The sequence below is a fragment of the Lactuca sativa genome, chromosome 2 (genome assembly GCF_002870075.4).
Source record: "Lactuca sativa cultivar Salinas chromosome 2, Lsat_Salinas_v11, whole genome shotgun sequence".
NCBI lineage: Eukaryota > Viridiplantae > Streptophyta > Magnoliopsida > Asterales > Asteraceae > Lactuca > Lactuca sativa.
In genome coordinates this window covers 210,648,784-210,663,898 of record NC_056624.2, presented here as the reverse complement: position 1 = coordinate 210,663,898, position 15,115 = coordinate 210,648,784, and the positions used below count along the sequence as shown (strand labels likewise).

At 36.5% G+C, this 15,115-nt stretch overlaps 1 non-coding gene across 1 annotated transcript; it reads left to right on the top strand.

The window, feature by feature from the left end:
- Positions 1 to 14,764: 14,764 nt before the first annotated feature.
- LOC128132523 (U6 spliceosomal RNA) lies at positions 14,765 to 14,867 on the top strand. The gene has a single exon (XR_008230567.1). It is a non-coding gene; the product is annotated as a U6 spliceosomal RNA (small nuclear RNA).
- Positions 14,868 to 15,115: the final 248 nt, after the last annotated feature.

Below are 15,115 nucleotides of genomic sequence, written 5' to 3'. Positions count from 1 at the left end.
TACATTATGAAAAGAATAAATAGTCTCTACTTACCTCATGCCAAATGAAAATAATGTGGTAAAATTTGACATTGATACGATGACAAATTACACAACAAGTTGCTCACCTAATTGATTCATTTGATTTTCACGATAGCTTTCGGATGATGGCTTCATGGCTGTCACCACCTCCACCGCCACCACAACCCAAGAACCTCACCAATCTCCAAGACCCAATTCCACCACCACGTATCTTGTTATCCACATCTTTAATACTCATTGATATTTGCCTTTTTTTCAAATCTCTAATGTGCATTTGTGCCGGAAACCTACTTGATCCAACCCCAAACATCAACAGGTACCATCTTGGTTTCGTTGCTGAAGCCAAGATTGATACTCTTCTTATTGGTACATCATATTTCAGATCAAGTTTCTTCGATTCAATATTTGCTTTGGATTTACCCGGTTTCTTGAAAAACGTAACCAACCTCCATCTTTGTTTGTGTTGTTTCTGTTGCTTCTTGCTTTCGGGCTTGTGGGTGTTTTGAGAAACACTGGGTTCTTTGTAAGGAATGATCTTCCCGCAAAAAACAACGTTGCTGCTGACAGACGTCATCAAAAGCTCACTAGAAAACTCAAACTGATCAGCATCATCGTCAAGATTAGGGTTTGGATCATCAACTCGATAAAAGTCTTGTGCATCTACATTATTGTCGTATATTAGAAGATCAGAAAGCGAAAGAGTGTCAATCATTTCGTCTTCATAATACGAGTCTTGTGCTGTAGCGTATTCATCATGACGACATTCTTCCATGGATGAAAATTTCAAGGATGATCAAAGTGGAACTATGGAGTAGTTTAGAGAAATCTTGATAACAAACTATTAAAGATTGCTACTATGCATATATAGTTATAAAATATATTAAATATGCTTTGTTGGTGATATAACTAGTTTTGATAGATACATCTCATGTTGATAAGTCTTTAGATATAGGAGGTGCCAGTAGGTCTAAAAAGGGTGCAATTTGATTAGGCTATGCTTCTAGAGATCCAGTGGACACAAAAGACAAGTAAGTCATCCTTTAAAAAAGCAATTTTGAGGTTGACATAAAGTTAATATTTCCCTAATTTTCGACGTTTATTTTGAATTAAGATAACATTTTTTTTTAAATAATTCGTTCACATGATCTTTTTACTATATTCTTTATTCCTTCCTTGTTTTCTTAATCAAAAGAAAATTCTAAATGTAATAGTATCTTTTTACATGAATATAATATTAAACGTCCATATTACTAAGTTATCTTTTCTATACTTTTGGGAAGAGCACGTATGGTATTTCAGAAATACACTACTACATAATCATCCCTATATATTCGCTGGGTTTTCTGTCAACGCAACAATATATAAAACAATAAAAACCTTCGTTAAGCTATATATTTAGAAAATCATGATACTAATTAGTCGTCTAACCAGATATATGGGTTTAAGGAGTTGATAGATGTTAAAGTAATTAAGTTGGTGCCTTTGGGGGCTTTCTAGATGGAAGAGGAGGAGGTCACGAATGACATAACGTTGTTAGGCCAGCCGTCAGGGAAAATTTTGTCGGCATTGTTGGCTGCCGCATGCAGTAGTTCCATTTGGATTTTACTTTGATGGGCCAATTATTAATGGTCTCTCGCTTAATTCCTGGGAAGACCATGTTAACATTCTCTTCAAACAAATGTCCAAGAGGACCACGACTAGGGTTTTCTTTTTAATTACTATATAAAATGCCAACTAGAAATAAATCTGAAAGACATGTTTTTTAGGTGACGTAAGGGCATGCCAAATGAGAACTTAATCCCATCGTACTAGTTTTTGGATAACATTTCGTACATATTTAGTAACGTTTTTCAAGGTTTTTGTTATCAATTGGGTTTTGGAATCAGGGGTTTAATCACACGATTGCAGGTTTGTTTTTTTGATTTTAGAACAAAACTAAAAAAGGAGAATATGTGGGTTTCATATTTGTTTGTTTGTTTTTTCTTTATATATATATATATATATATATATATATATATATATATATATATATATATATATATATATATATATATATATATATATATATATATATATATATATATATATATATATATATATAGGTTCAAATGTTTTTAGTAAGTATTGTGTGCCTAAATGCACCAATGAGAATTCAAGAAATAATAAATCAGTAAATAAATTATTAAAGGGTATTGTGGACATTTTATACTTTTAATTAAGGAAATCATTTAATTTAAATCTTACAATTAAGGAAATAAAGTAATATATTTGACCTAGTCATTTGTGTTCTCATTTATAGGCGTGCATATTGTTCCGTTCCAACCCTAGCACATCTATTTTTTTTTTGCGGCCTTCTTTAGCAATCTGTCGGAGTTGTAGAAGACAACCGGAGAGAAGAAAGGCTGGAAGGTCTAAGGCATATTACTCGTTTGGTAAGTCTATTATGTCCCTGTTTCTTATTCTATATTCTACCTGTCGGAGTTCTAGAAGACAACCAGCGAGAAGAGATGTCCGCTCCTTTTTTGCAACAGCTTTTCTGCTTCGTTTTCCCTCCACGAATCGTAAATGGCATCTCAGGTATCATGTTATCTTCTTTATTCATGTATCATCTTTATTGTGGGTATTTGGAAGAAAGTAGAGTGACAAGGATAGCCCCATAAATTGTCAATTCTCGATTCCAATCAGCTGAGATTTTTATATGGTTCGATTTTTCTCTAAATTCCCAGTTCTTGATTTTAGGTTCGAAGATATAGAAGAATATCATAAAAAATGGCATCCCTGTTGGTGGAATCTAAAATATTTTGATTTGCATACCAACTGTTTGTTAATTTGTCTCAGTGAACTTCAATTACTTATTTCAAAATTGGTTATTTCTTGCTTAATGGGTCACTTTCAGTTAGAAGGAAGCATAGAAAAAAATATAAGTTTGTATGGTTCCAGCTCTTGTATCAGGGCCTTATAATGTAAGTAACATTCTTTATTCATGTGTTCAAGTTGATGAGTTTCAGTTTCTCTTATGTGGATGATCTTCTTTCTTACAAAATAATGTTTTCAAATCTTATATGAAAACCAAGTTTCTATGCTTTATTGGGTCTGACATATATTTTTTTTTTCTTTCGATTATGGAATACAATTCTAAGTTGTTTGTGCCTTTTTATTTTTCATCAACACAAATTAATTTACTCTTTGAACTTTGTGGTATGCATTCTAAATCAAATATGTTGCTGGAATTTATGTCTTCTACCAGAATAAAATCGATGTATTCTGCCAGAATGTATTATATGTATTCTGTCATATTCTATTTATTCTACCAAAATATATTAAGTGATAGTTAATTGCAAGTAACATGTTTTTAACAATTATTAATTTTTGTTGTATTTGTGATAGGAATGGCTGGAAGAAGGCGTTGAAGACTTTAATATTCTATTAGAATATGTATAATTATATTAAAATGTATAAGGATTTTAGTCTGTAAGAATATATATGAATTTGTATTTAAGTTCGGATATATAAGAATATATTAGAATGTTTGTTATTTTTCAACATCTGATTCAACAATTTCGTTTTTTTTCAATGATATTCTATTAGAATAAAATTCTGAAATAGCATCATTTTAACAAAATAATATTCTATTAGAATAAAATTCTGAAATAGCATCATTCTAACAAAAAATATTCTGACAGAATATAATCAGTAAAAAATGAAATTGAATTAATTAAAAAATCCATATTTTTTTAAATTAGGAGAATTAGTCATCCCTAAAAATCCGAAAATTTCCTTTTATAAATGTAGTTAATTGTCCAAAATACCCTTTTGCTAAAAATTATGTGATTATATGATATATGTTACCCCATTGTAATATCATACACTCTCAAATCATATTAATTGATTAATTTCATCCATTGGTGCAGATCTGTGCATTCTGGCACACAATACTTAGTAAAAACAAAATAACCTAGCCCTATATATTCTGGCACACAATATTATGACATCCCCAAATTCTCGGCCAGAAAAAACCGATTTTCATTTATGCTTTTAAATAATTTCAGAGTAAATCCTTTTGATTTGAAAGAGTTGCGGAATTTGTTCCCAAAACAAAACATGATAAAATGATATTTATCAAAGCATTTCATCAAGAGATGCATTTCATTATATAATCAAAACTCGGGATGTCATGTTCCGATACATACCATAAAGCATAAACGATAAACATTACAAGTCATTCAACAAATATATACATATACAGACTTGTAAACAAAACAACAAGATGATCCATCCATCTTACGCCCTTGTGCCACTTCCTGTAATACAAATAAAACTGAGTGGGTCAGGCTTGGGAGCCTGGTGAGCATATAGGGTTTTCAACCCACAATAAATAAGTTATATTTAATTTCACCAACCAATCACTATCCCGATTACCCATTCCCGTTATCCTCACTTTACGTCCCTAAAACAACTATCTCAAGGGACCTAATCTAGGATTTTCATCGGGACGGACATCACTGCGAAGGGGTTTCCTCAACAATAGATATCCTAAAGGCAACCATGAGGGGGATAGAGTACACCGGTGAACACATCGTTCACAACACCTACAGGTTATGAACCTGCTAGCGTTCCACTGGACTGTCTAGAAAGAGTCCGTGGTCGTTATCCATACTCCGCTGAATAACTAGATCAACAACAACAACAACAACATCGAGGCCTCTCATCTGTTTATTACACACCAACTATCTACCCATGTTCTACCCAACATATTAGTAGATGAGAATATATTTTTTTCATACATAGTTTAAACCTGTATATCATTTTCATTCAATATATATTCCACATAACAGATGAGGCATACCACATAACACGTATTCCATAGAAAACAGTTCAGATCTATGAGATAGAATAAAGTGAATATCCATTCACGCATACAATCACAAAATATACACATAACAAGTATATCATATAAAATACTTCATAGTTACTCGTTAGAAGAAAGTAACTATACCCTCACACATATAAACCACAATTTACTTAATACACCCAAACCGCACTTGTATTATTATCGTGTTTATGAAAGGTAGTATACACTCACTTGATCAGAAGATGATCGGACAGCGCTACGGCTTATAGAAGTAGTATTCCTCAGCAGATATGGAAGATCTCCTTGAAAATCGAACTTCTCGCGGGCAGAGCTTCGACTCGGGAACCGCACTTCTCGGGATCTTCGGGATCTCGGGACTTGCCTCGGGGCTAGAGTATGATACCGGGGCTTCGGGGTAGCTTCGGCACGAAAAACGATGCAAAAGACTAGAGAGAAGAGAAGAAAATGGGCAAAATGGCCGGCTGCCTTCGGATCCTTTATATAGAGGCTGGAACCTCGGAGTACGCGGGGCGTACAGGCGTATGCAGCGCGTACAGCGTCCGAAATCGTCATTGCATGCGTCATCTGAAGTGTCGACACTATCGGAGTTACGCGATAGCGTAACCTCGTACACGGGGCGTACTCCGGATTACACCGGTGACTCGGCTTCGGATAATGCCTCCGATTTTGAATTAAATAAAAATACAAAATGATTAATAAACTTCGGAAATTCATAACTTCTTCATACGAACTCCGTTTTCGACGTTCTTTATATCCACGGAAAGGTGAGACCATGCTCTACGACTTTCGTTTAGACTCCGTCGGCTAATTTTGACTTTATTTTTATTAATTATTTTTAATAGGCCGCGACAGAAACTTTTGTTATAAATTCATAACTTCTTCGTTTGACGTCCGTTCTCGCCTAACTTTTTATCGCTTCGATACCAACAATGAGATCTTCGATTCTCATTTAGATTGCTTCGGCTAACAACCGCTCGATCTCAATTCGAGTATAACAGGCTGTATACCGCTAAGCCGGAACTTCGATAAATCATAACTTCCTCATACGAAGTCAGATTTGGGCGTTCTATATATATTCGGAAACCTCGTTTCGACTACTACAACATTAACCAAAGATATTAAGTTTATTTTACACTTAAATTTTGACGCTTATTTTTTATTCTTAATTAATCAGACCACATAATTAAGCAATTAAGCACAAAACACATAATACTCAAATAATACATTCTTATTATTTCAAAACGGGTTACAAAGGTTAACCTAGACTATTATATTGCTAAATATGGCAAGCCCGGAAACACAGGCGTTACAATTCTCTCCACCTTAGAATGATTCCGTCCCCGGAATCACACATCAACAAACAAATGCGGATAGCGACCCATCATGTCACTCTCCGTCTCCCAGGTGAGATTCGGCCCATTCGTGTGTTTCCATCGGACAAGCACTAACCCAACCATTTTGCGTCGCAACTTCTTAGTCTTTCGGTCAACAATTGCCTCTGGTTCTTCAATCAACCTTTTGTTCTCATCAATTCTCAATTCAGAAATTGGAATTATGTCGGGAACTTCTCCCGTGAACTTCCTCAAATAACACACATGAAAAGTGTTATGAATTCCATTCAGTTCTTCTGGTAATTCGAGCTTGTAAGCTTGGTTCCCAATCCTCTGAAGAACTTTAAACGGTCCAATAAACCTTAGACTCAACTTTCCCCTTTTACCAAATCTTATAAGTCCCTTCCACGGCGAGACTTTAAGCAAAACCGAATCCCCAACCTCAAAAGTTATCGGTCTCCGCTTCTTGTCAGCATAGCTCTTTTGACGATCCTGAGCCGCTAACATTCTTTCCCTAATTATTTTCAACTTTTCAGCAGTTTGATGAACCATCTCCGGTCCCATAAACTGCTTTTCCCCAGCCTCAAGCCAACAAGACGGCGTACGACACTTCTGTCCATACAAAGTTTGGTAAGGTGCCATCTTAATGCTCGAGTGGAAACTATTATTATAGGAAAATTCTACCAACGGTAAATGTTCATCCCAATTACCTAGGAATTCCAGAGTACATGCTCTCAGCATATCTTCAAGTGTTTGTATCATTCGTTCGCTCTGACCATCAGTCTGCGGATGGTAAGCTGTACTTAAACACAACTTGGTACCCAATTCCTCTTGTAGACTTTTCCAAAACCTCGATGTGAAACGGCTATCACGATCCGACACAATCTTTAATGGAACACCGTGAAGCCTCACAATTTCCTTCACGTAAGAATTCGCAAGCTTCTCCATAGACCATTTCTCCTTGGCCGCTATGAAATGCGCACTCTTAGTGAATCGATCAACGACCACCCAAATCATGTCGTGACCATTCTTTGTTCTGGGCAGTTTAGTGACAAAATCCATAGCAATGTCTTCCCACTTACCCATAGGCACAGGTAAAGGTTCTAAACTCCCGTACGGTTTTTGATGTTGTGTCTTGACTCTCGCACAAGTCACACACTCGGCCACATACTTTGCAACATCAAGCTTCATCGTCGGCCACCAGTAGTAGGGTTTCAGGTCCCTATACATTTTAGTGCTACCCGGATGAATCGAGTACATGGTCTTGTGAGCTTCTTCCATCAGAAGATCTCTGACTCCTCCTGTCTTAGGTATCCAAATCCGATCTTGGAACACCTTCAGTCCATGACTGTTTACACCGAACACCAACGTTTTGCCCAAACGTTCCTCCTTTCTGTCATTCTTCTCAGAAGCTTCGCTCTGAGCTTTCTTTATACTTTCCAAAATAGTTGAGACAACTTCAATTCTCAACGCTCTTGGCCTTTTCCTTTCAGGATTGACTTTCCGACTGAGAGCATCAGCAACAACATTAGCTTTACCGGGGTGGTAAAGTATCTCGCAGTCATAGTCTTTAAGTAATTCTAGCCAGAGTCGTTGCCTCATATTCAATTCTTTCTGATTAAAGAGGTATTGGAGACTCTTATGATCAGTGAAAAGTTTGCACTTCGTGCCATAGAGGTAATGCCTCCATATTTTCAGAGTGAAAACTACCGCTGCCAACTCCAAATCATGAGTCGGGTAGTTCTTTTCATGCTCTTTCAGCTGTCGAGACGCATATGCTATCACCTTTTCTCTTTGGGTCAAAACACAACCCAATCCAACCCCAGACGCATCGCTATAGACAACGAAGTCTTCAACTCCATCGGGTAGAGAAAGTATCGGTGCCTCGCATAGCTTCTTCTTTAGCTTCTCAAATGCTTCTTTATGCTTCTCATCCCAAGCATAAGTAGCCCCTTTGTGGGTCAAAGCTGACAATGGGCTAGCGATCGAAGAAAAGCCTTGGATAAACCTTCGGTAATATCCGGCTAATCCTAAAAAGCTTCGAACCTCCGTGGGACTTTTCGGTTGTTCCCACTTCGTCACAGCTTCGATCTTCGCTGGATCAACCATTATCCCTTCTTGGTTGACCACGTGACCCAAGAATTGGACTTCACGAATCCAAAAATCACATTTGGAGAACTTAGCATGCAGCTTCTCCTTCTTCAAGACTTCTAACACTTCTCGCAAGTGTCTGCCATGCTCCTCCTGGCTTTTCGAGTAAATCAGAATGTCGTCTATGAACACTATCACGGATTTATCAAGGAACGGGTTACAAACCCTATTCATCAAATCCATGAATGCTGCTGGAGCATTGGTTAGTCCAAACGACATAACCAAGAACTCGTAGTGTCCATATCTAGTTCTGAATGCAGTCTTCTCGATATCTTGCTCTCTTACTTTCAGCTGATGATATCCTGACCTTAGATCGATCTTCGAGAAATAGCTCGAACCTTGCAATTGATCAAACGGGTCATCAATCCTCGGCAACGGATATCTATTCTTTATTGTTGTCTTGTTCAGCTCTCGGTAATCGATGCACATTCTCATACTTCCATCTTTCTTCTTTACAAATAACACCGGAGCTCCCCAGGGCGATGAACTAGGTCTAATGAAACTGTTGTCCAATAACTCCTGAAGTTGCATCATTAGCTCCTTCATCTCCGTCGGTGCTAATCGATAAGGTGATTTTTCAATTGGCGTCGTTCCTGGCAACAAGTCAATACGAAATTCCACTTGTCGATCAGGCGGTAATCCAGGAAGATCTTCGGGAAATTCTTCCGGATAATCACACACCACTGGAATATTCTGCATCACCTTCTTTTCCTTCTTAGCATCAATCACGAATGCTAAATACGATGTACACCCCTTGGTCAAACATTTTCTGGCTTTCATCAATGAAATGATTCCAGAATTCACTCTGCGTTTATCTCCATACACCATAAACGAATCTTTCCCAGGCGGGTTTACTTTGACTATTTTCTTCTTGCATAAAATTTCGGCGTCGTTGGCGCTAAGCCAATCCATTCCCAATACGATGTCGAAACCATTAAGTTCGATAGGCAATAATTCCTCGTGGAACTTATTCCCATTCAGATCAATTAAGATGTTTTTCATGCGATAGCTAACAGGTACAAACTTGCCACTAGCAACTTCGACTAATAAGGCATTATCTAGTCTAACAACAGGCAAAGCTAGCTTTCTACCAAATTCATGCGATATAAAGGAGTAGTTGGCTCCAGAATCAAATAAAATTTGGGCAGGCAATTCGTTAACGAGAAAGGTACCTGAAGCGACATCAGCTTCATCTTTAGCAGCTTCCAGTGTCATCTGGAATGCTCTCGCCTTTGGCTTTGGCGGAATGTTGGGTCTAGCTGCCTCCTTCTTCTTCGGGCAGTCCCTCGACATATGACCCTCCTCACCACAACCATAGCAAACTTTCTTTGTGAGGGTACACTCATTGGCATAGTGCCCTGGCTTTCCACACTTGTAGCATGTGTTTTCCACCTCACATCTTCCATGATGCTTCTTCTTACATTTGTCGCACCATTTCGCTTCACCTCCACCTCCCCTCGAACCAGACTTTGAAAACTTGTTTTTCTTGTTGGACCCTGAAGTTCCATCGAACTTCCTCTTTTCACCAACATCTATTCTTTCCAGACCCCTTTCCTTCTGCTGGGCCTCCACATTCTTAGCTGCACGAACAACCGTTTTCAGAGTGGTTGCCATCTTGACTGTCGGACCAAAGTCAGCAGGCAGTCCGTTAGCAAACCTCTCAATCTTGGAGAGTTCCGTCGGCACTAGGTACGGAAACAACTTCATCTTTTCAGTAAACGCAGTAGCATAGTCATCTATGCTCATCTTCCCTTTCTTCAAGTTTTGGAACTCATTGTTCAGATCAATCAGATCTATCTCTGAACAATACTGCACCCTCAGCTGTTCCAAGAACTCCTCCCATGACATTTTCAGGGCTTCTCCTTGTGGCATAGTATCTGCCAACAACTTCCACCAACTCAAGACCCCAGTCTTCAGTTGTCTAACTGCAAAGACGGTCTTCTGCTTGTTGCTACAGTCGCAACTTTCAAATACCATCTCCATTTCGGAGATCCAATCCATTATCTCAACAGGCTTTGGGCTCCCAGAAAGACTTGGCGGTTTGGCGCCCAAGAAATTCTTGTACATACGCCCATCCTTGTTGTTTCTCCTTTCTGGATCGTTTCTTCGTTCCTCTTGAGTCCCAACTTGACTCACCATGCGACTATTGTTCCCTTCCTCTGATTGCTCGGGAATCAATTCAGGTTCCTCAATAGGTATGACAGGTTCATCCATATTATTATGCAACATTTGTCGCATCTCCTCCCTTTGTTCGGCTAGCATAGCCCGAATCATGATTTGCACCGCAGCCATTGTTATTGGTTCTGGTGCTGCTACAACAGGTATCTGCTCAATCACTGGCGGTTGATCCTTGTTTTCATCCGCGTTTCCAACGCCACTCCTCGTTCTCACCATTTTTGATCTACACACCGAATAAGGTGAAATTAGATCCTCATTCACGATAGATATTCAAATCATCCTTATTACTCCGAAACGTTTACATGCTAGTTCTAATATCGTAGACATACGCTTAGAATCCTACACACATAAGGTTTCCAGATCCGATCGGCAACAGACCGTAGATCCGAACAAATAATATCATATATGGCAACATATAACATTTAGCACATAAAGCATTTTAGGCAACTTTCCTAAAATAAACTAGTGCTCGTGTCTAAAATCCAACAGACACACATCTCATCATTCCATTTAGCATTCTAAGTTTAAGTCTAGAAATCCTACAAATTCCTAGTTCGCTTAAACTAATGCTCTGATACCAACTGTGACATCCCCAAATTCTCGGCCAGAAAAGACCGATTTTCATTTATGCTTTTAAATAATTTCAGAGTAAATCCTTTTGATTTGAAAGAGTTGCGGAATTTGTTCCCAAAACAAAACATGATAAAATGATATTTGTCAAAGCATTTCATCAAGAGATGCATTTCATTATATAATCAAAACTCGGGATGTCATGTTCCGATACAGACCATAAAGCATAAACGATAAACATTACAAGTCATTCAACAAATATATACATATACAGACTTGTAAACAAAACAACAAGATGATCCATCCATCTTACGCCCTTGTGCCACTTCCTGTAATACAAATAAAACTGAGTGGGTCAGGCTTGGGAGCCTGGTGAGCATATAGGGTTTTCAACCCACAATAAATAAGTTATATTTAATTTCACCAACCAATCACTATCCCGATTACCCATTCCCGTTATCCTCACTTTACGTCCCTAAAACAACTATCTCAAGGGACCTAATCTAGGATTTTCATCGGGACGGACATCACTGCAAAGGGGTTTCCTCAACAATAGATATCCTAAAGGCAACCATGAGGGGGATAGAGTACACCGGTGAACACATCGTTCACAACACCTACAGGTTATGAACCTGCTAGCGTTCCACTGGACTGTCTAGAAAGAGTCCGTGGTCGTTATCCATACTCCGCTGAATAACTAGATCAACAACAACAGCAACAACATCGAGGCCTCTCATCTGTTTATTACACACCAACTATCTACCCATGTTCTACCCAACATATTAGTAGATGAGAATATATTTTTTTCATACATAGTTTAAACCTGTATATCATTTTCATTCAATATATATTCCACATAACAGATGAGGCATAAAACATAACACGTATTCCATAGAAAACAGTTCAGATCTATGAGATAGAATAAAGTGAATATCCATTCACGCATACAATCACAAAATATACACATAACAAGTATATCATATAAAATACTTCATAGTTACTCGTTAGAAGAAAGTAACTATACCCTCACACATATAAACCACAATTTACTTAATACACTCAAACCGCACTTGTATTATTATCGTGTTTATGAAAGGTAGTATACACTCACTTGATCAGAAGATGATCGGACAGCGCTACGGCTTATAGAAGTAGTATTCCTCAGCAGATCTGGAAGATCTCCTCGAAAATCGAACTTCTCGCGGGCAGAGCTTCGACTCGGGAACCGCGCTTCTCGGGATCTTCGGGATCTCAGGACTTGCCTCGGGGCTAGAGTATGATACCGGGGCTTCGGGGTAGCTTCGGCACGAAAAATGATGCAAAAGACTAGAGAGAAGAGAAGAAAATGGGCAAAATGGCCGGCTGCCTTCGGATCCTTTATATAGAGCCTGGAACCTCGGAGTACGCAGGGCGTACAGGCGTACGCAGCGCGTACAGCGTCCGAAATCTTCATTGCATGCGTCATCCGAAGTGTCGACACTATCGGAGTTACACGATAGCATAACCTCGTACGCGGGGCGTACTCCGGATTACACCGGTGACTCGGCTTCGGATAATGCCTCCGATTTTGAATTAAATAAAAATACAAAATGATTAATAAACTTCGGAAATTCATAACTTCTTCATACGAACTCCGTTTTTGACGTTCTTTATATCCACGGAAAAGTGAGACCACGCTCTACGACTTTCGTTTAGACTCCGTCGGCTAATTTTGACTTTATTTTTATTAATTATTTTTAATAGGCCGCGACAGAAACTTTCGTTATAAATTCATAACTTCTTCGTTTGACGTCCGTTCTCGCCTAACTTTTTATCGTTTCGATACCAACAATGAGATCTTCGATTCTCATTTAGATTGCTTCGGCTAACAACCGCTCGATCTCAATTCGAGTATAACAGGCTGTATACCGCTAAGCCGGAACTTCGATAAATCATAACTTCCTCATACGAAGTCAGATTTGGGCGTTCTATATATATTCGGAAACCTCGTTTCGACTACTACAACATTAACCAAAGATATTAAGTTTATTTTACACTTAAATTTTGACGCTTATTTTTTATTCTTAATTAATCAGACCACATAATTAAGCAATTAAGCACAAAACACATAATACTCAAATAATACATTCTTATTATTTCAAAACGGGTTACAAAGGTTAACCTAGACTATTATATTGCTAAATATGGCAAGCCCGGAAACACAGGCGTTACAAATATATATATATATATATATATATATATATATATATATATATATATATATATATATATATATATATATATATATAGGTTCAGGTTAATTTGAGACCATTCTAATTATGTGAGACCGTGAGACCAAATCTAAAAATAATTTTAAAATGCAAAAATAAATGGAAAAATCCAAAAAAAAAAAATTTTAAATATCATTTTCGAAACTTGAATTAATTAAAAAAAATTAAAAAAAATCCCTTTTTTTTTGAAAAATACGTGAAATATTCTAATAGAATATTACACTGTACATATTCTAAAAAATAATTTTAAAATGCAGAATAAATAGAAAGATCTAAAAATTCTTTTTTTAAATATTATTTTCGGAACTTGAATTAACTAAAAAAAATCCCATTTTTTTTTGAAAAATACGTGAAATATTCTAATATAATATTACATTGTACATATTCTAAAAAATAATTTTAAAATGCAAAATAAATGGAAAAATCCAAAAAATAAAATTTAAATATTATTTTCGGAACTTGAATTAACTAAAAAAAATAAAAAAATGCGTCTCACGGTCTCACAAAGTTAAGTCGTCTCACATGAACATAACCATATATATATATATATATATATATATATATATATATATATATATATATATATATATATATATATATATATATATATATATATATATACTCCATCTGTTACAATATTATTGTCCATAGACAAAAAACACAATGATTAAGAAAAACATTAAGTATCATCAACTTTATTTAACAAAATGACAGTTTTGTCGTTACTTTGTATTTTATATTCCATTAAATGCTTAGTTGGTTAAGTAATAATAAGAGAGTATTTTGGTAAAAATGTTATTTATTTTTAGAAGTTGACTATTATTTTGGGACAATCCAAAAAGGAAAATGGACTATAATTTTGGGACGGAGGGAGTATATATATTGGAATTGATTTTTAGGTTTTTTTTAATTAATTTATATTTGTGCTTGTAGGAAATTTGTTGTTGAGCGGAGATGATGGCCAGACGTGCGCAAGCCAAAAATGCCAGGATTGTTATTGTTTTTTAAACATCAAATGTGAGTTAAAAGTAAGTCATTTTTAATTAAGTGACTAAAAAAAGACATGAAACATTGTGTGTGTGTGTATATATATATATATATATATATATATATATATATATATATATATATATATATATATATATATATATATATATATATATATATATATATATATATATATGCACAAAAAAACCTTAGTGACCTAATACGGACAAACTGGAAACCTTATTACTCTCCTAAGTCATTAACCATAACTTTAATGACATTGAGAATATATGACCATCAATAGTAAACTACTTCGTTTATAACTCGTGTCGTCCCATATAACCTGCTACTCCTCTATATGGCGAACCGCTTCATCTATAGTCGTCCCTTTGGGGACATCCGATAAAATTGGAACGATACAAAGAATATTAGCATGGCCCCTGCGCAAGGATGACACACACAAATCGAGAAATGGTCCAAAATTTTTTTTAACCCTTCGTCGCCTTCTCTGGAACCCTAATTCCCTTTTCAAATGTTAATAGAATTTAATTGCAACTCTTACGTTTCAGTAGTTCATCTACTGAAGTCATGATCAAACAACATGTGGATTCTATGGTCAGATTGATCTTCTTGTTGATGTCTTTAATCATTTGTGGCAAGTAAGGGTGATCTTTTTTTTTTCTATAAAGTCTCTTTTAAGTTTTTTACTTTTCCTGTCATTAAGTTTCATGCTT